The sequence below is a fragment of the Pteronotus mesoamericanus genome, unplaced genomic scaffold, assembly GCF_021234165.1.
Source record: "Pteronotus mesoamericanus isolate MK-2021 breed Mesoamerican mustached bat unplaced genomic scaffold, CSHL_Meso_final contig_90, whole genome shotgun sequence".
NCBI classification, from domain to species: Eukaryota; Metazoa; Chordata; class Mammalia; order Chiroptera; family Mormoopidae; genus Pteronotus; species Pteronotus mesoamericanus.
This window is the reverse complement of record NW_026555277.1, coordinates 26798925-26822665: the sequence shown is the minus strand read 5'-3', so window position 1 is coordinate 26822665 and position 23741 is coordinate 26798925. Positions and strand designations below refer to the sequence as shown.

The following is a 23741-nucleotide window of genomic DNA, read 5'->3' as shown; positions in this document are numbered from 1 at the left end:
AAAGAGAAGGAAAATCAAGAGGAAAGACAGCTTCTTGTAACACAATATGCAGATTAATGGCACCCACTGATTGATTGAAGTGTCAAAAATGTGCCTTTCAGATACAAATGAAGCTACTGAAAGAGCTCGGGGCTCTCTAGCCTCTCATATTCATCTGAAATATTAACTGATAAAACTAAGGCCAAATTATGTACTTCTTTGTTTGTTTTTTTTTGTTTGTTTTGTTTTTTGGTATCTGCACCAAAAGCTAACAGTTGAACAGCAGTCCCTGGGAAAAACAGGAGATCTACCCAAAGGCATCTCATTGTATCAGAAATAAATGAAAATTCCTTATATTGACTTATGAAATTCTACTGTTCCTGGCACCAGCCTCCTTGCAGCCATTCTTTCACCTGCCTTACATCATCTGCTCTTGTACCTTAGCTTCTCCAGCCATCAGACCTTTCTGTTTGAAAACAGGGTCGTGGCAACAGCTGTTCCCTAGGCCTAGTATATTTCCTCCTTTGCAGGCACCGATCTTTCTGATCTTCTAAGACAGGCCATCTTTTCCAAGCAGCTGAAGTAGCCCAATGCTTATCACATCACCATTTTTAATTTTATGCAAAACAATGATCTGGTTGTCTATTTTTTTTTTTTTAATTTGTGGAGTTGTCTACCTCTGCATGAATGTGTTGTTCATGAGTATAGGGACATCGCTGTTCTTGTTTATGGCCCTGTTCTCTACTCAGAATTCACAGAGAAGATACTGAATTCAAATTTTTGACAGAAGAGCTGAAAAGGTATAAGATTTGGAAGCCAACTATAGCAGTGGGAAAAAGTCAAAGTTGAAGGTTGAAAAGGAAGCATGCTGTTCCTTCGCAACTATTCTATAGTCACCCTTAGGTAGGGCTTAGTTAAATGACGACTATGCATCCTGTCTTATTTAGATCTTGTCAAGTACAAAAAGAAAAGGAAGAATTTATGTACTAACTTTTAGCCATACATATGGTGACTAAAACCTGGACACCAGAGTCCAGTACCTGAGGTTTTAATATTGGCTCCACTCCCTACTAGTTGTGTGACCTTGAGTAAATCACTTAACTGCTCAATGCCTCAAAGATCTTACCTCTCACTGGTCACATCTATCCCACACAGATATCAGAAGCGAAATGAAATAATGCACGTGAAGTAGCACAGATGCTGACATCTAATGAGCACTCATTATTAGTGTTGTTTTCTATTATTAATAAATATATTAAACCCAGCTTTCAGTTACTTTGGGTCCTCTCTTCTACAAGTTGTGAGCTGGCCAGCTAGGTCATTTTTCTTTATTTTTTTTTGGCTATCCCTTAATAATGCAGCTAATGTGACAAAGATAACAGAACCTCACTCTTTAGGAAAGTTTTCCTGGCTATCTCATTCAGCTATCATGCCTGGCTAGAGGTTAAAGTCACTTTCATCTATACAAATATATAGCAAAATGAATGTTAAAGGTGTTTTTGGAAGCATATCAAAGAAAACGTCATTTTGTCCTTTTTGTCCTACACTTATTGTATCTTTAAAAAGGTCAAACTTACCTTCTCTTTAAGTTTCTAAAGAAATCTTAAAATGGGGTGTGACCTTGAACTAATTGCTTTACCTTTCTGGGCCTCAGTTTGCCTGTTTTAAGGAAGCACAATAAATCCTAACATTGCAGATGTTCACTGCATGGTAGGGAGGCAAAAACTAGTTTCTGAGGATCAAAACCAGAGTCATCTTCAAAACTCCCCCTGAACATACCCACACGTTCATCCACTTGTCAGGCTCTGTAGTTCCTCTGTGGGTCACATTTGTGTGTGTGTCCCTTTCTCTATGCTCCACATGCTTTCACCCCAGCTCAGCCTCTGAACACGCTGCCCTCGTCCTAGATCATCTCTTAGTCCCTGGTCTCTCCCTCCTTCAGTGGATCCCATGCACAGATGGAAACACCAGCTGCCATTCAAGGCAGCAAGGAACGTCCATTGAGTGCTTACTATGTGTCAGACACGGTACCAGGCACTTGACATGCGTAATCATTTAGCTACAGCTCCAAAGACTGACATGTTTACTATCAGAGACTCTTGCTGACTATACCCACATTCCTCACTCTAAAATGTGGCCCTAACCTTTCTCTGTCATTTAGCATGTTGGGAAAGAGTTGTAATCTCAAAAGACCCCAATTTTCTCATCTGTAACATAAGGAGACTAATATCACAATCTTATAATGTTATTGCAGGGTCTCTTACCTGTGGCACAGTTGGCATCTTGGCTCGAATATTTCTTTGTTTTGGGGGGATGTTCCATGCATTGTAGCAGGTTTAGCAGCACCCCGACCTCTACCCACTAGATGGCAGTCTCCCCTTCTCTCGCCCCCCATATCCCTTCCACCCCCATTTTGAAGACTGAAGCATCTTCAGACATTGTCTAATTATCCCTTTACTGCAAACATATTGAAAACTAGCATTAGAATGAATACTGAGAAACTTTTATATGCTGGGCATAAACAGTCCTTTTCAGTCCCTTAGTTCTTGGGACCATCTTGTGTGCTTCCTGAGCCCCAGAATAACCAGAGGACTTGTGGCTCCCAAGATTGTCTCAGGTTTCCCTGCCTCCTTACTTTATGGTGAATTCCACTGCACGGACTCTCCCGCCCTCCTTCTGCCTTGAAAATTCTTACCTGTCCTCCAGAATACTTCCCCTACCAGAAATCCCTCATAAGTCTTCCCAACAGAGTATTTCTCCCTCTAAATATTTTTACCATAATGCTTTGTGCTTCAGTCTTGACCTTTCCATCCTGTCACGTTGTGCAGTTATTGGTATAATTGTATCACCTCTCATGTTGGGACTAAAAGCTCCATGAGAATGAAATTCTTTTGTGTTCTGCCTTTAGCTACTATAGAAGTGAGCACAATTTGTGGCATATATTAGTTGCTCATTAAATGTTTGTTAAATTAAGTTTGGGACACAAGAGAAATAACTGACTTATTAAAAGGCAATGTCTATGAATGTGAAGTAAACTAAAAAATGTTAGAGAATAAAAAATTAAAATTCCATCCAGACGCTTGTTGAAATAATCAGATAATTGAGCCAGTAGAGGTTTATTGTTTAAATCATTAATGCTACTGCCTTTGTTCTCTGCCTCTCTTTGCACATGTAAGAACAGCTGAGAGAGAATTATAGTTGTCATTTGAAAACTATTAAGTGATTTGCCTATTGATGGAATCTGTATTCTTCTGCTAGAAACAGAATTTATCAAATAAAAGAGATGCAAGCAAATCTACATTATTGCTTTATTCACCAAGAGGGAGGGCCAAGGAGGCAACTGCCGGTGGGAATGATGCAAGTGATACGTGAAACTGAACTTTTCTCCCTAATTCTACCTGGCGTCTTAGAAAAGGCAACCCCCCCGCCACACACACACACACACACACACACACACACACACACACACACACACAGACTTACTTGCTATAGTAGGTGAAGTCTCCTGCTCTCTAAGGAGTTAAAATCCAGACAAACTTATACACAGCGACTGTTATATGATATGGATGTGATAAAGTAGAAAAGACTTTGACCTTCTATTTGGGAAACATGAATTAAAGACGCAGCATTACCATTTACTACCATGGTGACTTTGTTAGGCTGAATAGTGCGCTCCCTCCACAAAGGTGTCCACAGCCTAATCCCTAGCACCTGTGGGATTGTTACTTTATGTGGCAAATGGGACCTTGCAGGTGTGAATGATTCAAAATTTTGTGATGGAGAGATTATCCTGGATTATCTGAGTGGGCCCAATGTAATCACAATATCCTCACGAGAGAAAGGAAAAGAATATTAACTTTCCTTTCGCAGCTTGATCATATAAAAAATTAGAATAAAAGTAGAGCCAGCCTCATGGGGTTGTTTTCAGGGTTAAATAGATATGAAAAATTAATATAGGCAAAGTTAACATATGCAAAATACCTGTCACAGGCAAACATAATTTTTGCCATTCCCAGCATTATTTTTTAACAGTTTTATTGATATATAATCCACCTGCCATGCAATTCACTCATTTAAGTGCATAAATGAGTGGTTTTAGCATACGCTCAGCTGTGCGACCATGTCACACCCTTTTAGAATATTCTCTCACCTCAAAAAGAAATGCCCTACCCATTCCTGGCCATTCCCCATTCTCCTCACCCTGTCTCAAGCCACTGCTAATTTCCTCTCTACTTCTCTAGATTTGCTATTCTGTATTCAAACTGATGTGGAACTATATCCATCTCATTCATATTCAACATTTCCTATAAACGAAATCATACTGTATGTGATCTTTCATGTCTGGTTTCTTTTACCGAGCATAACCTTTTCAACGTCCACCCATGTCAAAGGACATACCAGCATTTCATTCCTTTTTGTTGCCAAATAATATCCTTCTGTGTGGGTATACTGCATTTTATTCCAGTTATTGCCAGTGCCTGATAGGCTATTTTTGTCTGTAGACAAGGGAGAAGGAAGGGGCAGAGATGTGATGCCAATAGTTGTCCAGCTGCCCGGAAGAAGCAGGAAAATATATTTGACTAGAGAAGGGAAAGGGTGGTTTGGAAGGAAGCTGAGAATTTTATGCCAGAGACTCATATTCTTCCTATGGATGGCCCTGCCTGGGGTTCAAGGTAAACAGGTGACTCATTCATTGTATACGGAGGCCAAGTAACGCAGAAGCAACGTCTGCGGTCTCACTAGCCCCACTAGCATGAGCAAGTCATTAAGCTCCTTGAAACATCAGTTCCCTCGAAACATCTCCCCAGCCCTCCTTTCCTCCCCTGCAACCCCGGGCTTTCCTCACCAGCCCATCGTGAGGAGCAATGTTCACACAGGTGAGGATATTTTATTAAGAGAAATATGTATTTAAAGTACAAAAATGCTTCAACAGGACATTGTGCTAGAGGCATTTTGAAATATTTCCTGTTGAACAAAGGATGCTTTAGAGATCCCTGGTTTTCTTAGGAGTTGACAGATAGATAAAGAACAAGTCAGGAACCCCAGCGACCCATTGTGGTGAGTTGAAAATGGTTCCTCACCGATGCCGATACCCAGGCAGGCAGAACTCTACACTATTTGTCACTGTTACACATTGCTTGCTGTGATTTCTAGGATATGGTAATAGCTCAACAAACTCATTTTGTTGAAGTAAAAACCCGATTGCATGTTACAGTGTATCAATCAGTGTATGCATAACTTTCATGTTACATATACTTTTAATTTTATTGATTATGCTATTACAGTTGTCCCAATGTTTCCCCCTTTGCCTCCCTCTACTCAGCGCCCCCTACTCCCTCCAGTGATACACCCTCCTTTGTTCATGTCCAAGAGTCACGCATGTAAATTCCTTGGTCCTCTGCTTATTCTGTAACTACCAATTTGTACTTCTTAATCCCTTCGTCTTTTCCTCCATTCCCCAGGACACTCTCCCAAATGACCACCATCCCAATGTTCTTCATATCTGTGATTCTCTTTCTGGTCTGATTGTTTGCTATGTTTTTTGTTTTTAGATTCAATTGTTGCTATTTATATATTTATTGTCATTTTAATGTTCATAGTTTTTATCTTTTTCTTAAATAAGTCCCTTTAATATTTCATATAATAATGGTCTGGTGATGATGAACTCCTTTAGCTTTACCTTTTCTGGGAAGCATTTTATTTGACATTTGATTCTATGATAGCTTTGCTGGATAGAATAATCTAAATTGTAGGTCCTTGTTTTTGATCACTTTGAATACTTCTTGCTAGTCCTTTCTATCCTGCAAAGTTTCTTTTGGGAAATCAGCTGACAGTCTTATGGGAACTCCTTTGTAGGTAACTCTCTTCCTTTCTCTTGCTGCTTTTAAGATTCTCTCCTTATCTTTAGCCTTTGGCATTTTAATTATGATGTGTCTTGGTGTGGTCTTCTTCGGGTTCAACTTGTTTGGGACTCTCTGTGCTTCCTGGTGTTGTATGTGTATTTCCTTCACTAAATTAGGGAAGTCTTTCACTATTTTTTTCAAATAAGTTTCCAATTTCTTACTCTTCTCTTTTTGAAACCCCTGTGATGTGAATGTTGGAATGCTTTAAATTGTCACAGCAGCACCTTACCTTATCCTTGATTTTTTAGATTCTTTTTTCTTCTTGCTGTACTGAGTGGATGTCTTTTGCTTCCTTATGCTCCAAAACATTGATTTGATTCTCTGCTTTATCCACTTTGCTTTTGATTCTCTGTAACTTGTCCTTTATTTCAATTAGTGTCTCCTTCATTTCTTATTGTATCATTTTTATGTTGCTGAAGTACCCACTGATTTCCTTGAGCATCCTTATAACCAGTGTTTTGAACTCTGCATCTGATAGATTGCTTATCTCCATTTTGTTTCATTCTTTTTCTAGAGTTTTGTTGTGTTCTTTCATTTGGGCCATATTTCTTTGTCTCCCCATTTTGGTCACCTTCCTGTGTCTGTTTTTGTGTATTAGGCAGGGCTGCTTTGACTGCATGATTAGTAGCATGTCCTAATGTAGTAGGTGTCCTGTAGGGTCCAGTGGCACAGCCTCCTCTAACCCCCAAGCTGAGTACTTGGAGTGCACCCTCTGTATTGGCTGAGTACTCCCTCCCCTTATAGTTGAGTGTTGATTGCTGTCAGCAGGTCAATGGGAGAGATTTATCCATGCTGGAGAGCTGGCAGGACTGGCTGTGACCACTTGCCTGCAACTACCTCCTTCTGTGGCTTATAGAGGCAGTTGGGTGATGGTGCTCTGCTGGATGCACTGACTCTGGGGTTTCCTGGGTGGTGCAGGCCAAGGTCAGCCACCACCTGTGTTCTGTCTGGGGCCCCCTTGGTATAAGCTATAAAGTGATTTTGCAGATGGCTGCTGCTAGCACCTAGGGCCACTCAGAGATAAGTATGAGGACTGGTCTTAGCTGTAGCTTGTTTGAGTAGATTTAGGAAGGTCTGAAGCCTAAACCTATTTCAGCCTTTCATATGGAAAAGCCAATGTTACCAGCTTGGGTGAGACTGTAAGTTGAGCGGGGAAGAGTCCTAGGTAATTGTCAGGGCAAGGCTAACTGTGTTAACCAGGTTGATGGAGACTCACATATGGTGCCACCACACTGTGGTTTTGTGTAGGGGAGGGCTCAGAAAAAGAGCAATAGTCTTTGTCTGCAGTTGTGCCTGGGAGGAAGCTGTCCCCCCGCTCTCTCCCTAATGCCAGACGCTTCAGTTACTCCCAGTATGCCCCTGGTGCCCTACAGGGTGCTGCCCTGGTGCTGGAGCCCAGAAGGAGTGAGTCTGAGTAAGTCCATGTGCGGGACCCTCCAAGACAAGATGCCTGAGAATCCTGAAGTTTCTTCCACCGATCCAACTCCCACTAGTTTTTGCAGCCAGAAATTATGGATGCGGGGGTGGGGGGCGGTGGTGGTTATCTTCCTGGCGCTGGAACCCTGGTCTGGGTGGTCTGGTGTGAGGCTGGCATGCCTTGTTCCTGAGATATCCCACCATTTTATATCTACCGCATGTGTTTGTGGGAGCAACCCATTCTCCATCTCTGTCTCTCTGCCCCTATGCACCTCCTGCCCCACTGGATGAATGTGGTTTCTTTAATTCTTTAGTTGTCAGACTTCCAGACAGCCTGATTTTCTGATGTTTCTGAGTGATATTTATTTTGCAGTTTAGCTGTAATGTTGCTGTGTTTGTGTGAGGAGGTGAGTCGCGTTTACCTACACCTCTACTTTGACCAGAAGTCGCTTTGTTGTTTTTTCTCAGGTTATAGTCTTAATGAAACAGTAAAGAGTATTACTGATAATAACCTAACTCAGATTTAACGAACGTGCACTCTATGCCGGACAGTGTGTTAAATTTTTACATGCATTGACTCAATAATCTTCCTTTTATGAAGAACTTAAAGACAATAGAAGTAAGTAACTTTTTTAAGTTTAGAAGGTATTAAACAAAGCTGCAGCTTTAAACCCAGTTTGATCTAAAGCCAAAGCTTTAAAAATGATTTTGGTTTACTTTATTTTATTAGAATTAAGTACAATAGTTACATACTATCTTGTATATGATGAGTGTAGATTGTTAAAAAAAACAAAAAAGGATCGGGGGGTATTTTGTTTCATTTAGACTCTACTTAGAAATATTCTGAAAAACATACACATTGATTCTGATATTCAGTCCTCCACTAAAGGATTCGACTGACCTGTTCTTTCATATTCCTCAAAGAAACTGAAACTCCTCATATCCTTTGTGTCAGTATCTCTGCCAAAATAAAAAATATCTCCATATTCTGTGCCATTACACTTTATTCTGTCATTTTTAGCCAAACTTTTCAGAACTCTACTCATCCATGAGATCTTCTGCCATCAAGACGGAAGCCACCCAGACATTCTGTTAATATCCTCAGTGTGATTGATATTTCTCTCCTACAGTGTGGCAAGATAGCATATGCATATATGTGGGCAAGCGTATATATCTTTATGTTAATGTGCATCTGTTCCTCTCATCTCTACCATATTCTATTAAGATGTTAAGCTCCTAGGGTGTGTCCTTTCTTTCCTCCTCAAAAGAGGACATTTGTTCCCCTGGGGAACCCCTGGGCCTTGCTAAGCAGCATGATGTACATGTTTAGGGAACATTTATTGAATGAGTAAGAACGCTCAGTGATGGCAGTGACAATCTTGAAGGAACGTCTCGCACAGAGGGAAAACAAGATCATGTACAAGTAAAACTGCAAATAACTTGCTTTCTCGGTTATTTTATTATTAAGTATTCTCAGCTGAAATTGCTGTGGAATGGCTGAGACTTAGCAGGTAATTTTCATTTCACCTGTGTTCCAAATGGTTACCACATGACAAATACAACATTACTTAGAGTGTGCTTTCCCCTTTTAGGGATGACACTATGATAGGGTGATATGTTATTTTAGATACCTTTCCCTGTTAAAGCTATGGAGTTCATTCATATTTTATGATTTACCATGGATATGTACATTGGGTCAGGGCAAAAGGAGGAGATGAAAGATGAACACTGGGGTTCTAACTCACTCAGTTCTCTATTTTGTTATAAAAAATCTGAAAAATTGAAATTCTGAGTCCTGTGAGCTTCTTGTTTGGCTATATCTGATGTCAGTCTTTTAAAATTATTATTGTTACTTTAAAAAAGTCAGCCTAAATATATAATATATTCTGTTCCACACTGCATCAGAAGAGCTCCCAATGCTTAAGAAGATTTCAATTGTACCGAGCAGATTTAATCCCATACTTACTTTCTTTCTATGTGAATGACCTCAAACAAGTTACTTAGCTTTGATCCCTTCAGTGTCTTTATCTCTAAAGTGAAGGTAAAAGGGGTTCTGTCAGGATTCACTGAGATATTAATGTGAAGATGCTTAGGTTCAGTTACATGCATAGGCAGTTCTTCCTCCATTACTCTTACCTGTTATTATTGTTATGATAATAGTAATGATAAATAGACTAAGATAAGTAGACTCCTCCACAAACACACTAATTCCAAACCTCTTAAAAGAGGGATTCCTAAGCTTTCATGGCACGAACACAGATGTATTGAAAAATGCTAAGTGAAACGCAACATCCAGGGAACCTAGATCTACCACCTCCACCTTAGGTGTCAAGGACCCGTTACCTTGGGGACATGAGTTGTTCCATGAATGCAGTATGGGGGTATTTCCAATATTCTAGTAGAAGGAGTGACGTCAATAAATGGGAATCTAAAAAAAACCAAAATAAATGAACAAATTCATAGACACAGGGAACAAACTGATGGTCGCCAGGTGGGAGGAGGGTTAGGGGGCTGGATGAAAAAGGTGAAGAGATTGAGAAGTACAAATAGGTAGTTATTCAGTAGTCACAGGAATGTGAAGCACAGCTTAGGGAATATAGTCAATAATATTGTAATAATTATATACGGTGTTAGGTGGGTGCAATTCTTATTGGGGATCAATTCGTAAGTTATATAAATGTCTAAATATTTATGCTATACACCAGAAACTAATATAATATTGAATGTCAACTGTAATTGAAGAATAAATAAACAAGTAAATAAAACCTCTGACAGACTTAAAAAAAATTTTGGATGAAAGGGGAGGGGACTTAGCATGAAGAGCAGTGACTTCAGTATTTATTCACCTTCGAAGACTTGATAGCAGTTGTACAACAGCTCAAAGTGTCCCAAGCAATACCTTGGCACCTTCCCTTAAGCCCTTTCTTTTGTACACTATAGGACTGCAGAATGGTGACTCTGTCACTGCAGTTGCTCTGAAATGCATGCACTCCTTTCATTGAACCCCAAGTACCTACCACACCAGAAGGAATCTTGGCTTTACTTTGCTGCTGAGCAGCACATATATTATGGCCTTTTCCTTTTCACCATCATCAATGTCTCTTTTCCATCCCTAGCTCTGGCAATTATATCTCCCATTTTTCTTGTTTAGTCCTATTTATAAATGTTCAACTGGTTTAATTTACACTAGTTTTAAAACTCTCTCCCATGCTTTTTACCATTTTGTTTAGAAATCTAAGCCCTTCAAGAGATACTATCACTGTTATAAACTAGGACAATAGGAGTCACAGCTCAGTCCCAATCCCAGCAAAATGTAATAGATGCACAGATCCACCTCCTTCAAGGCCTCTTTCTGGAGTGAAAATAGTATCCATTATAAAATGGTAGTATTTGGGGACTTCTAGTCAAGATGGAGACATAGGTTAACATGCTTTGCCTCCTCACACAACTACAGCAAAAATGACAACTAGATAACGAAACAAATGTCACCCGACTCATCAGAAAATCAGGCTGTATGCAAGTCCACCAACCAACAATTTAAAGAAGCCACATTCATCTATAGAGGTAGGAGGGGCAGAGATGTGGAGCAGTGTGGAGATGTGGAGAGGAAGGGAGAGGCATGGAGGGGTGATGGAATGGGCTGTCCCACATTCACATGTGGTGGATAAAAATTGGGAGAGACACTTCATGAGTGAGTGATTCCAGTCCCAGACCAAATCACTCAGCCCAGGGTGCTAGCACCAGGAAGATAAGTCTCTATAACTTCTGACTCTAAAAACCTGCAGGGTTTGGGATGGCAGAATAAATCTCAGGATTCTCAGGAGACCCCTCTTAAAGGGCCCGTTAAGGTCTCAGGACTTGCACAGACCTATCCCTCTGGAATTTACCTGGACAATAGTTGGAAGGGCACAAGCATTGTCCTCTCTCCAAACACTCCTCCATACAGAGCCACAAAGTGGTAAAACATGTTGCCCCACCCTGGCGATCACCTAAGGCTCCACCCCACACAATTTATAGATGCCTTTTCTATAGTAGGCCACGCTACTAAGGCAGGGAGTGAAAGCAGCTCTTATACACAGAAATAAACACAGGTAGGCTGCCAAATTGAAGAGACAAAGAAATATGGCCTAAATGAAAAAACAAATTAAAACTCCAGGAAAAAAAAAAACTAAATAAAATGGAGATAAAGAATGTATCAGATGTAAAGTTCAAAACACTTGTTATCAGGATGCTCAAAGAGCTCACTGGGTACTGCAACGGCATAAAAAAGACCCAGGATAAATGAAGGTTGCATTAAATTAAATAAAGAAAAATAGGCAAGGAACAAACAGTGGAGAGGATGAAGCTGAGAATCATATCAATGATTTGGAACAAAGGAAGAAAAAAAAAACCTTCAATCAGAACAGAAAGAAAAAATAATAATTCAAAAAACAAGGATAGAATAAGGAACTTCTGGGACATCTCAAAACTTACAACCATCCAAATCATAAGGGTGCCTGAAGGAGAAGAGGAAGAGCAAGAGATTGAAAACTTATTTGAAAACACAATGAAAGAAAACTTCCCTAATTTGGTGAAGGAAATACACATACAAGACCAGGAAGCACAGAGTCCCAAACAAGTTGGACCCAAAGAGGACCACACCAGGACACATCATAAAAATGCCAGAGGTTAAAGATAAGGAGAGAATCTTAAAAGCAGCAAGAGAAAAGGAGAGCGTTACCTACAAAGGAGTTCCCATAAGACTGTCAGCTGATTTCTCAAAAGAAACTTTGCAGGCTAGAAGAGATTGATAAGAAGTATTTAAAATGATGAAAAACAAGGACCTACAACCTAGATTACTCTATCCAGAAATACTGTCATTTAGAATTGAAGGTCAAATGAAGTGCTTCCCAGATAAGGTAAAACTAAAGGAGTTCATCTTCACCAAGCTATTATTACATGAAATGTTAAAGGAACTATATAAGAAAAAAGAATATCAAAACTATGAACATTAAAATGGCAACAAATTCACAACTATCAACAACTGAATCTAAAAATCAAACTAAGCAAACAAGCAGAACAGGAACAAAACCATAGATATGGAGAACACTTGGAGGGTTATCAGCTAGGAGGGGGAATGGGAAGAATGGGGGAAAAGGTCCAGGGATTAGGTACAAAATAGACAAAGGGATGTTAAGAACAGTATAGGACATGGAGTAGCCAAAGTACTTATATGCACAATGCATAGACATGAACTAAGGTGGAGGATTGCCGGAGGGAATGGGGGTACTGGGCAAAGGGGGGGCAAAGGAGGAAAAATTGGGGCAACTTTAATAGCATAATCAATAAAATATATGAAAAAAATAAAACCCTAGGACTGGGAAAGTGTCTAATTGTATGAGTATTTGTATGTCAAATCCTTCTTTTAAAAAAACAGTGGGTGTTCTTGTTTTGGAAAAATGCTAATTTGGTTGTAAAATTGTACCTCAATATTTTAATGAATATATTTTAAAAATTTGGTTTATTGATGAAGTACATAGTGAACATTTATATATATGTGAATTAAATAAACATTTGGATGTCTATTATAGGGGTCAATGCTGTACAGTTAAATAAACATTACTTTTTCTCTTGAAACACAAAAAAGTAGTATGTGGGTATGTCTTTTAAGGGAGGGAGAGGGGTCATTTGTTATCCTTTGAAGAAATTTTAGTTTGTAATTTATTTTATTCTCTCAATTTATATACTTACATGTCTATTTCTTGTATTAAAAATAGAATAGATAAGAAGAATAAGTCCTAATTCCAATACTCATTTTCTACATGTATAAATGCATATATATATAATATATAAATTATTGATATCACATTTACCTAATTTCCTTTAACCAAGATTTTAAAAAAGATATTTATTTATTTTTTTAGAGAAAGGGGAAGTGGAGGAGAAAGAGAAAGAGAGGAACATTTAAGTTAGAGAGAAACATTAATTGGTTGCCTCTCACACGTGTCCCAACCAGGGACCAAACCCACAATCCAGGCCTGTGCCCTGAGCAAGGATGGAACCAGCAACATTTTGCTTTGTGGAACGATGCCTAACCAACCCAGGCAAACTGGTAAGGGCTTCTATAACCAGGCTTTAAAATTAGTAGTAATTTATGAATATATTTCCACATGAGTACATTCAGAGCAACAGCATCATTACTAATGACTGTCTAGAGATTTATTATACCAGAAGGCCATATAATACCAAGTCCTTTATTTTCAGATATTTCACTTATTTCTCATATATTGTAACTATTTACAATGCTACAATGATTATCCATGTGCATATATCTTCATTTATTCATCTACTGATTTTTTTAAGATCAATCTTAGAAAAGGAAATGTTAGGTCAGAGGCATGCATATTTTAAAGATTTTTTGATAACATGTCATGTTTGTTTCAGAAACGGTTACACCATGTTACACTCTCAATAGCAGTTTATAAAATTGCTCTTTCTCAATACTCTTGCTGCTACTGGTGTTTTAATTCAATTTTTAATTTAAAGAGCAAGGAGGAGGTAACCCATAGGACTTGTGACGTCCCTGGCTGGAGCCACATCAGATTTATGGTATAAAGGTTTGTTAACCAGGACCTGAGTCATGGGAATGTGGGCATTTTTTTCTATTACCAAGAACTCTATGAATCAGATCTAATAACTATTTCAGTCACTACCAATATAGCTACATTTCAGAGACAACCCAAACTGGAAAAAGCTATATTTTTTTTTTATCAAAAATTCCCATGGATGTGATAATAGCAAATGTCCCTTTAGTTCTCTTTAGATTGGGGCAATAATATTGCTTCACTTGAAATTACCTATCTCATTTTAGACACTGGGGTATCTAATTTATAGATATATTTCCAGAAACAAGTGGAACTCTACCTGTTCCTAAATAAAAATGTCAATCATAAAGGAACAGCCACTGTAATTTAACCATGCAGATGTCTGCTTTTTATATATGAATCAAAGACCTGACAAGGCTGTTTGGAATCTTACTTCTTCCATTCTGTTTCCCTGTTCATTTAACCACCCTTCAACATGGAAATAACTCTCAGTCCCTTTAGCAAGAAGTCAGAAATAAACTTAAGTACTGATAGAGCCAATTCATATTACAATAACAATTCCAAATGGGAAAAATCTGTATGCCATCGCTTACATATAACAGAAGGGGAAGAGCTGTGATGGTTATCAAAAGAGTGTTGCAATTCTGATCTCCTCTAAGATGTTAATATGTTTTTTGCAAAAAGGTTCTTGGAAAATTTCCCTGAATATTCAAACACTCCCATAGGACCCGTTCTCCATTCATTTTACTAGCTGATTCTAAATATGATTAGAAAATTTATAAAACACAAAACAAAATTAAAGTTAGAATGCTTCCAGGATGATCTAATTTTATGATGCTGTGAGTTGTCGGTGCCTAGAAACCAGATAGCTTTGAACATCTGAGGTGCATTCTTTTTAAAAAAAATATTTATTTATTCAGAAAGCAGGAAGGAGGGAGAAGGGGAGGGATAGAAATATCAATGTGTGGTTGCCTTACCCATGCCCCTCACTGGGGACCTGGCCTGCAACCCAGGCATGTACCCTGACTGGGAATCAAACCAGCAACTCTTTGGTTCCCAGGCTGGCGCTCAACCTACCAAGCCACGCCAGCCAGGGCTGAGATAAATTCTTTAGGATATAACTGTCAGGGATGGATATAGCTTTCTCCTGTTACACATGCTATCTATCTATCTATCTATCTATCTATCTATCTATCTATCTATCTATCTATCTATCTTTGTGTTTTGTTTTTCTAATATGTGAAAAAAATGTTATAAAGGTTTGTGTATATAGGAAAAGAGACAAACTGTCATTGACTTATTCTGAGCTAGATAGGCAAACATGTATATTTCGGAAAATGGGCTCACATATTCATAATTAACCTAATTATTCATTTAATCACTTATTCAACTAACATTTATAAATATCAACGATGAGCACATCTTTGGTTGATCTTAATCTGGAGGAATTCTGAAGTCTTAATTTAGGGTCCTAAATTAGGATTTGCAGTAGTTGCTTTCTGGAGCAGGAAGCCCTATTGATCTAGTACCACTTTATCCTTCTTTAAAAGTCTTTGTTTTGGGAAAAGTTACCAGGTTTGGTTCCCCAGGGAAGTCCCAGTCTTTGTTTTTCCTTACTATGTCTTGTCTCTCTTTCAGAATCTAATATTATTCATTTTCAGACTAGTTGATTTCTCTGTACTGAATGGATTGTACAATCCCCAGGATCTAATTATAGTTGGGGTCTAGTCTGACATGCCAGCAGAAGAAAGCCCTGGCTCCAAATTCTAGAGCTGAAAACAGATTACATATTTGAGCCATTTCTCTCCAGTTCACAGCTCACTGACAAGTGTGGGCATGCCAAGCAAGTTCCCCAACTTGTGCATTTGTGGTCATACTGCCTGACCCCCACCCTTCCACATTTTCTCTCTCGGCACTGAAATGTCTTTGGTCCACTCTACACACTCCTTCCTGAGATCACCTCCTAATGACTACATTTTCCTCTCCATTCCTCTTACATGTTTTCACTGGTTCAAGCATAGTTTTAGACACTTATTATCAAGGTTACAGCACCATGATGTTTTGGGGGATTAAATGTAGCTATAAGAATATTTTAAATCTAAAGTGTCACCATTCCATACTTGAATAGAATAAATGGGAGAAAGCAGGTGACTCTTTTAAATATCTGAAGTCCACATTCCAGGCAGAGGCAGAGGTTTAGTGACAAGAAATAGTCTCTTTCAGAATGAACACAAGATGAGATCAGGACTTTTATATATTTAGACATACTTTCATGGTAATATGATAACTTGCAGAAGTATAAGCTTTGAGTGTTAAATTTAAGGAGTTGATCAATTTACTAGATCCTTGATGTTCTTTGAGGATATAACCAAGAGACCTTTGCTAATAATCAACTTTCTAAATGTCACTGTAATCCACACATTTTTGTGGATTATTCAATGGTAGTAGCTGATATACCATATAAACAACAAGGTAGTGAATATTAAATAATATGAAATATAGGCCCCTCCTTCTGATGATAGCTCTATCTCATTGTTGATGATTAATTTTCCTCAGGATTTATATTCTGGGTGGAATGATATATCCAGATGATTACTCTGCCATTATAGAAGACAAAATTTCCCAATTTATATATTTTTTCCTTGCCACTTCAGTATAAGCAAGGGGAGGCCAAATCACCCATTTTGACCAAATCAAATGACAAAAATAAATCCATTTGTTTCTTGTTTGATCTTGAATCTCAGATAAAGAAACACGCATATGAAAGGAACAGGGTTCATTTATTCTGCAGGCATCATTCAGTTGAAAATATTGAATGGGTTGTGCTACCAAGGCCATCTACAGATGCTTGACTTGGTTCATAGTTCTGTACCAGGTCTAATGTTTTATCCTTTATTCTATACTTTTAATAAGTTTTCTTTCCTTGGTTTTATTTTTCCAACAAATAAAGTGACAAAGATGATTTATTAAATTATAATTACAAATTCCCATTGAGACAAGTACACTGAGGAGTTAGTTAAGCTCACCTACTACCAAGATTAGATATTCCCTCCACAACCGCTTTCCAGAATAATTGGGTAGCGTGCAATTAAAAATCACTGTATCTAATAGCTTTCTAAAAATAGCTAAAAACACAAATGGTAGTAGTCTACTATAGAGTCACCCGCTCCGTGACAATACAGACATGTTCATTGTGACTGAAAATATATAACTTGTAACAGGCAGTTGGCAAACTTTCTGCCTATAATCTGGCTTTGTCTTGAAGCAGGAGAAATCAGAGTGCTGTTCTTGTCTCCATTACCCAGGAGGGATGGTCTAAATGTGCTATTCTAGGTTAAGAAAAGCCGGATGCAACCTCTGAAGAGCCCTTTCTGTTGGCAGGTCACTCCTGTTCTTCAGTGGTTTTAGGGAAGAATGCTTATTCCCTGTTTCTATTTTTCTCCATGTGAAGTACACTCCATTATACTGTCTTTTCTGGCCTTTTATCCTCTCCTTTTAGTCTCTCCTTTCCTTGGTCATTAGAGTTATTTATTTGATTGGTGAACTTGGGAGCAAGACTTTGTCAGTTGTGGTTTAACCCATTCTCGTCACCTTCATCGTGAGGGCAAGCTGTTAGCAGTGCAGTCAAGCCTGCTACTCCACACTGGACTTTCTATGGGGCAGCTGCTAGGTTCAGGAAGTCTCAGTTGCCCAGCACTCTCTGGGACTAGAGGTGTAAACCTATCTAATTCTGGGGTTAAATGTCAGGAAGACTATTTTTTTTTTACCACACATTGGAAAAATATGCTCAGATATTAACGGCATCATTAATAAAAGTGGTACTTGGCTCTCCATTTATCTGTTGTTTTGATCTATTAAACCTCGCTTTTTTTTTCTGAACCTGAGAAGACAAAATGGGAGTCCCCCCAAAACAAGTTCATGGTACTCAGAACTTACCTTACCAAAATTTCTCCAATAGGTCCTAGCCTTCCTGAGGAAACCTGAAGCAGTTGAAATGTTCTGGATTTCTGAAGTTGATATTTCTTTTACACCTGGGGTAAAACAACAAAAATATCATATTTTTAAATCATACTATACTTACAATTAAATTTGGGTGAGACATTCCTGACTGCCACACTCCCCAAGTAGAAATTAGTTTGAAATGATGCAATATTGTGATACTCATCTTTCTAATATAGATAGAAATCAATATGTCTGTATACAAACACACATACATAGATTATCCATCTCCAGACTTGCTAGTATTTCTTTTGTCAATGTTTATTGTGCTATATTATTGAAATGTGTCATATGTATTTCATTGGAGAAATTTTTAAATCTACATAAATAAATTTTGTACATACATTTGAAAGACTTTTTGCCATTACCTCATCCTTTTGTCAGAACTCAAAACAATATAAATACAGACAATAACCAGTTTATTTCAACCCTAAATGGACAAAAAAAACCCCCAAGAAAATATACATTGTAATTTCCAGATTTTTGAGGTGGATATAGCAGCAGAAAAATAAGTAAACACAGGCATTGGATTGAGAATCAACCCTCAATTTAATTCATAACCCTACCATACTTAGCCATACAACCTTGGGCAAGTGTCAAACCTCGCTAAGTCTTAATATTGGCACATATAAAATTAAGGATTTTGTACAAGATTGCCTTTGAGACCTCTTCTATCTTTCAAATCCCATGATGATTTTCTTCTAAAGATGTGGTTTGAGGTAGGTAGAATGGTCAGGAAGAATTTGTGGCAACAAAACTCTCATGCTTAGATAAAGCCTAAATTTTTACAAATTTATTATATTAACCCAATCACTGGCTTCTATTTCTGACGAGCAATTAGTTTCTTGTCACTAAATTACACTCAGGTGACTACAATCAATCAATTTCCAGTTCACCTATTGATTTGAGAAAGTCAATTGTGTATCTCATGAAGCTGAACAGAATTTGAATATTGACTTGCAGAATTCGTAAGCCTCTGTGGCCTGATGACCAGTGGTTCAGTCACTATCCTTCTGCCTCCTAATGCAGAGGGGAAGAAGTTGGAATTCTCAAAGAACCAGGGTGACTGTAGGCAATTTGTAAAACAGATCGTACAATTTGGCATTATATCATGCTCTTTTTTTTTCATGTCCCTCAGTTATTTTCCAGAGGGGAGAATAATTATGGGTGAAATATTCATATCTAATTGGTGTTTTATATGTAATTGTCTTCCAAAAACAGTAACAATTCCTAAATCTGAGAACAGAGGGCTAGCTGAAATGACTTCTCACTAAAAACAATTTTAAAACATAATATTTTGATTGTTGTTATTAGAATAATGGAGGGAAATTTAAGCATATATTTATAGCACTGGAATAAACTCTTTATATTAATTTTAAGCCCTGTAATTATCCTATGAGAATTTTGAACCATGATTTCCCTTTCACAGGTGAAGAAACTGAGGCCTGAATCGATTTCCCAAGAAGAAATAATACACGGCACAGCTAGCAGGTGCGTGATCACCAGGTGACACTCCTTTTTGCTACGCTGTATGCCCTGGCACGAGAACATTCTTTGGCTACACCTAGGTCAGTAAATATTCAATTTCAGTAAGTTCTCTCAGGCTTATATTTATCAGAGCTTCTGAACGCATTGGTTAATATTCATGCTTTGATATGTCAAGGCTTTGTCTGATTTCTCTCCAGGGCTGTTTGTTGTTGTTTTTTGGTTTTTGGTTTTGTTTTTGTTTTTGTATTTCAGTTCCATGTGTGGGGAAACAAAATGCTGCATTTTTCCACTTTCTAGCCTGAGCGTTTTTTTTTTCCAGGTATTTAAGATGTTTCAAAGACATGTGTTGGCAACCGGATGCTTCCTTTGTAAGACCTGAACCAGGCAGGCAGCCCCCGGGGCAGGGGCAGGGGCATGGGGTGTGAAGCAGCACAGCGCGGGGTGGTGGTGAAGAGAAAGGCCAAGCAGCGTGTTTGTGGATCGGAACAAAGTGAAGCGTATCATTATACAGATTCATAGAATGTGGGGCTGGAAGAGACCTCACTCATCAATTAGTTCAAATTTTACAGTGTGTATAGGGAAGGATACAAGATGTTCATCAACCAGAAACAGGTTTCTGGATTTTATCCATCCACTCAGCTTCTCAATAGCAGCTTTGGATCCTCACTTGTATGTTTATGTGCATGTCTTAGCAAAGAAATGCACTACTCTAGGCTGCGTATGTTAGTTGCGTTGTGTGGTTTAAGACCCAGAGAATATAGTGGTTACGAAAGACCTTGGAGACAGACCCTCCTGGGTCCCAGGTCAGCACCATCACTTTCTGATAGGAGAACTTTAGGAAGGTGGCTTAATCTTTCTATGGGACAGTTCCCTAGTCTGTAAAATAGGATAATGACAACAACTCCTCCCACCCTGTGCTGCTTTGGGGATTGAGAACTTTTTATAAAAGACTTTGTATCAGAGTCTAGCAAGAGTTAGTAAGTACATACAAAAATGGCAAGAGTTAGTAAGTATGCACAAAAATTCCCAGACGGATAATCTCGTCATTATTATCATCATCACCATAATTGCTTTTATGTGAGCATAACGTGAGATATCTTTTGAAAACAGTGTTTCCCTTTTAAATAAGGAAATATAAATCCCCAAAAAGGAGTTTCTGACTGAAACAAACAAAACAGAGTGAGATCACCAGCAGGTAAAGGAGATTTTAGGTTTCCCATCAGTGAAATAGGAAAGACACTAATCTCTCTCTATATACTTAAAGTTATATGTGCAATACTCTGAAAGAGCAGATTCAGAAATTGATCTTTCTGCATAGTACTATCCAATTCAATTGTACACCAAAGCTGAGGTTCATGTAGTTTCTCCATAGTTTGACCTTGTAACTTAAAACAATGATTTTACATGACACAAAGAGAGGAAAAGAGAGACTCATTTTTTCTTAATCATAAGTTGATGTAAAGAAATGTCCATTTGGATTCTGTTGTTAGAGAGCTCAGTAATGCAATATGCATAGGAAATAGTTCCAGATCAATACAACATGTTTTAAATTTACATTAACATTTAAGTTAATGAGAAGCTCAACGTGAATTATAGAGCTTTTTATATGTTTAGGACTATGGCCCTTCCTGCCAACTTGGAACAGACTCTATTGACTCACCTACTCAGTCTCATAAACAGCTTCCAGAATTTACGTGTTTTTAGCGCCAGAGGATTTTCAGGCTGGTGAATGGTGCCATATTAACATCACCAGGGAATGAAGTTGGCTCTACCTACCAAAGATGTAAAATGCTTCCAGCAACTGTACATACTTTTCCTAAAGGGCAGTTTGCCATAGATGTTTGTGAGGCCTGGGAATGCTCTAGGATGAGTGCTTTCTCCATTTTTTTTCCCTGTTAATCTTAGCCAACAAATAATTCTAGGGCACCTGCTATGGACATAGAACTGTGCTTAAACTACACAGATTTGAAGGATACAGTCACATATATAAACAATCATAGAATAACATGGCATGTTCCATAATAAAAGAAGGTACGTACTAGGTACAATCAGTGGCACCTGAATAAGATTGGAGGAGAATCAAGAACAGTTTTCTGAACAATGGGGCTTGAAAGACAAGCTGGCATTAGTTAATTAAAAGGAGCAGACACCTCACCATTGGAGAGGAAAGCCTATAAAAGAGCCTGACACATTTGTTTCAATAAACAAAAAATTCTGAATGATTAGAGTGAGAGAGGTAGGGCAAGGGTGTGTGTGTATGTACACAGGCATACAAACAAATCTGGGTGTAACCAATGAGCATGCATGGTTAGACAGGGACAAGTTTGGAAGAGATCTCATATCCTATGCTAAGGAGTTTGGACACTATCCTTAAACTGATGCAGATGCAGAGGTTCTGACGCATTTTTTTTTGTTTGTTTATTTTAATGAACTCTTTTCATTACAGAGGTTTCACGTTCACAGCAAACTTAAGTGGAAAGTGCAGAGAATTCCCATGTATCTCCTGTCTTTGCGCACACAAAACCTCCCTAACTATGAACATCTCACACCACAGAGAGACATTTGTTACAACTAATGAACCTATATTGATACTCCATTATCACCCAAAGCTCATAGTTTACATCAAGCCTCGCTCTTGGTGTTGTACAGTCCATTAGTTTTGACAAATGTAAAAGGACATAGATCTACCATTGCAGTATCAAACAAAATACAGGGTCCGGCAGAAATAAGGCCTGCTTAAGTGTGGCTGGTAAAAATATGGGTGTCATAATTTATCGTTTTAATTTGAACATTTCACCTAAAATGTCATATGGTATGCTTGAGTGTGATATTGGTATGTTACAGAATTACATGCTTATGACTTTGTAATAAAAGATCTTGTAATAAAAACAGGGCGTTATTTGTGCCGAACCTGGGAGTTTTGCTGCCCTAAAATTCTCTGCACTTTGCCTACGTAGCCCTCCCTCATCCTTAATCCCTGGTAACTGCTAGTTTTTCACTGTCTTCATAGTTTTGCCTTTTCCAGGATGCAAATATAGTTGGAATAGATTCCAAATTTCATAGAATCCAAATTCCTTATAGACTTCTTCTACTTAGTCACAAGCATTTAAGGTCCTTCCATGTCTTTTTGTGCCTTGACAGCTCTTTTTTTTTTTTCTTTTAAGCACTGGCTAATATTCCATTGCCCAATATACCACAGTTTACTTATCCACTCACCCACTGAAGGACATCTGAGTTATTTCCAAATTTGGCAATTATGAATAAAATTGCAATAAACATCTATGTGCAAGTTTTTGTGTGGACATATGTTTTAAATATTTTGGGGTAAATGCCAAGGAATACAATTGCTGGATCATATGGTAAGTATGTTTAGTTTTGTAGGATACCACCGAAATGTCCTCCAAAGTAGCTATATTGTTTTGCTTTTCCACCAGCAATGAGAGATCCTCTTGTTCCACATCCTCATCAGCGCTTGATGCTGTCAGTGATTTTAATTTTGGCCATTCTTACAGGTGTGCATTGGTGTCCTTCTGTTGTTACAAATGGCATTTCCTTGGTGATATGTGATGTGGAACATCTTTCTCATATGCATATTTGCCATCTGTATATCTTCTTGGGTGGTCTGTCTGAGTCTTTGGCCTATTTTTTAATGGGGCTGTTTGTTTTCTTACTGCTGCATTTTAAGTGTTCTTTTTATATTTGGATAACAGCCCATTATCAGATGCTTCTTTTGCAATTTTTTTTCTCAACCTGTGACTTGTCCTCTCATTCTCTTGATCATCAATTTCACAGAGATGGAAATTTTAATTTTAATGAAGGTAAGCTTATCAATAATATTTTTCATGGATCATACCTTTGATGTTTTGTATAAAAAGTCATTGCCATGCACCATGTCATTTATGATTTCTTGAATGCTGTCTTCTAGGAATTTTATGATTTTGCAGTTGTCATTTAGACCTATGATACATTTTGAGTTACTGGTAACAGTAATTTTTGTGAAGAGTGTAAGGTATGTGTCTAGATTCTTTTCTTTTTCCTTTTTTTTCTTTTCTTCTCTTCTCTTTCCTTTTTTTCTTTTTTAGCAGTTGATGTCTAGTTAATCCAGTACCATTGTTGAAAAGACAATCCTTACTCCATTGTATTGTCTTTGTTATTTTGTCAAAGATCCATTGACTACATTTACATGGATCTATTTCTGGGCTCTCTGTTTTGTTACAGAGATCTATTTGTTTATTCTTTCACCAATAGCACGCTGTATTAATTATAGTAGCTTTATAGTAAATACTGTCAATCATCTGACGTTGTTTTTCTTCTTCTATGTTGTATTGGTTATTCTGCATCTTTTGCCTCTCCATATTAACTTTAAAGTGAG

At 38.1% G+C, this 23741-nt stretch overlaps 1 protein-coding gene across 1 annotated transcript in view; it reads right to left on the bottom strand.

Annotated features, from left to right (window-relative positions):
- LRRC4C (leucine rich repeat containing 4C) overlaps positions 1-17901 on the bottom strand; it is a 186760-nt gene extending 168859 nt beyond the window's left edge. Inside the window, exon 1 of the mRNA XM_054585891.1 lies at positions 17824-17901. The gene's annotated coding sequence lies outside the window, so the exon portion shown is untranslated. The remainder of the gene's footprint in view (positions 1-17823) is intronic.
- Between the last annotated feature and the right edge of the window lie 5840 nt (positions 17902-23741).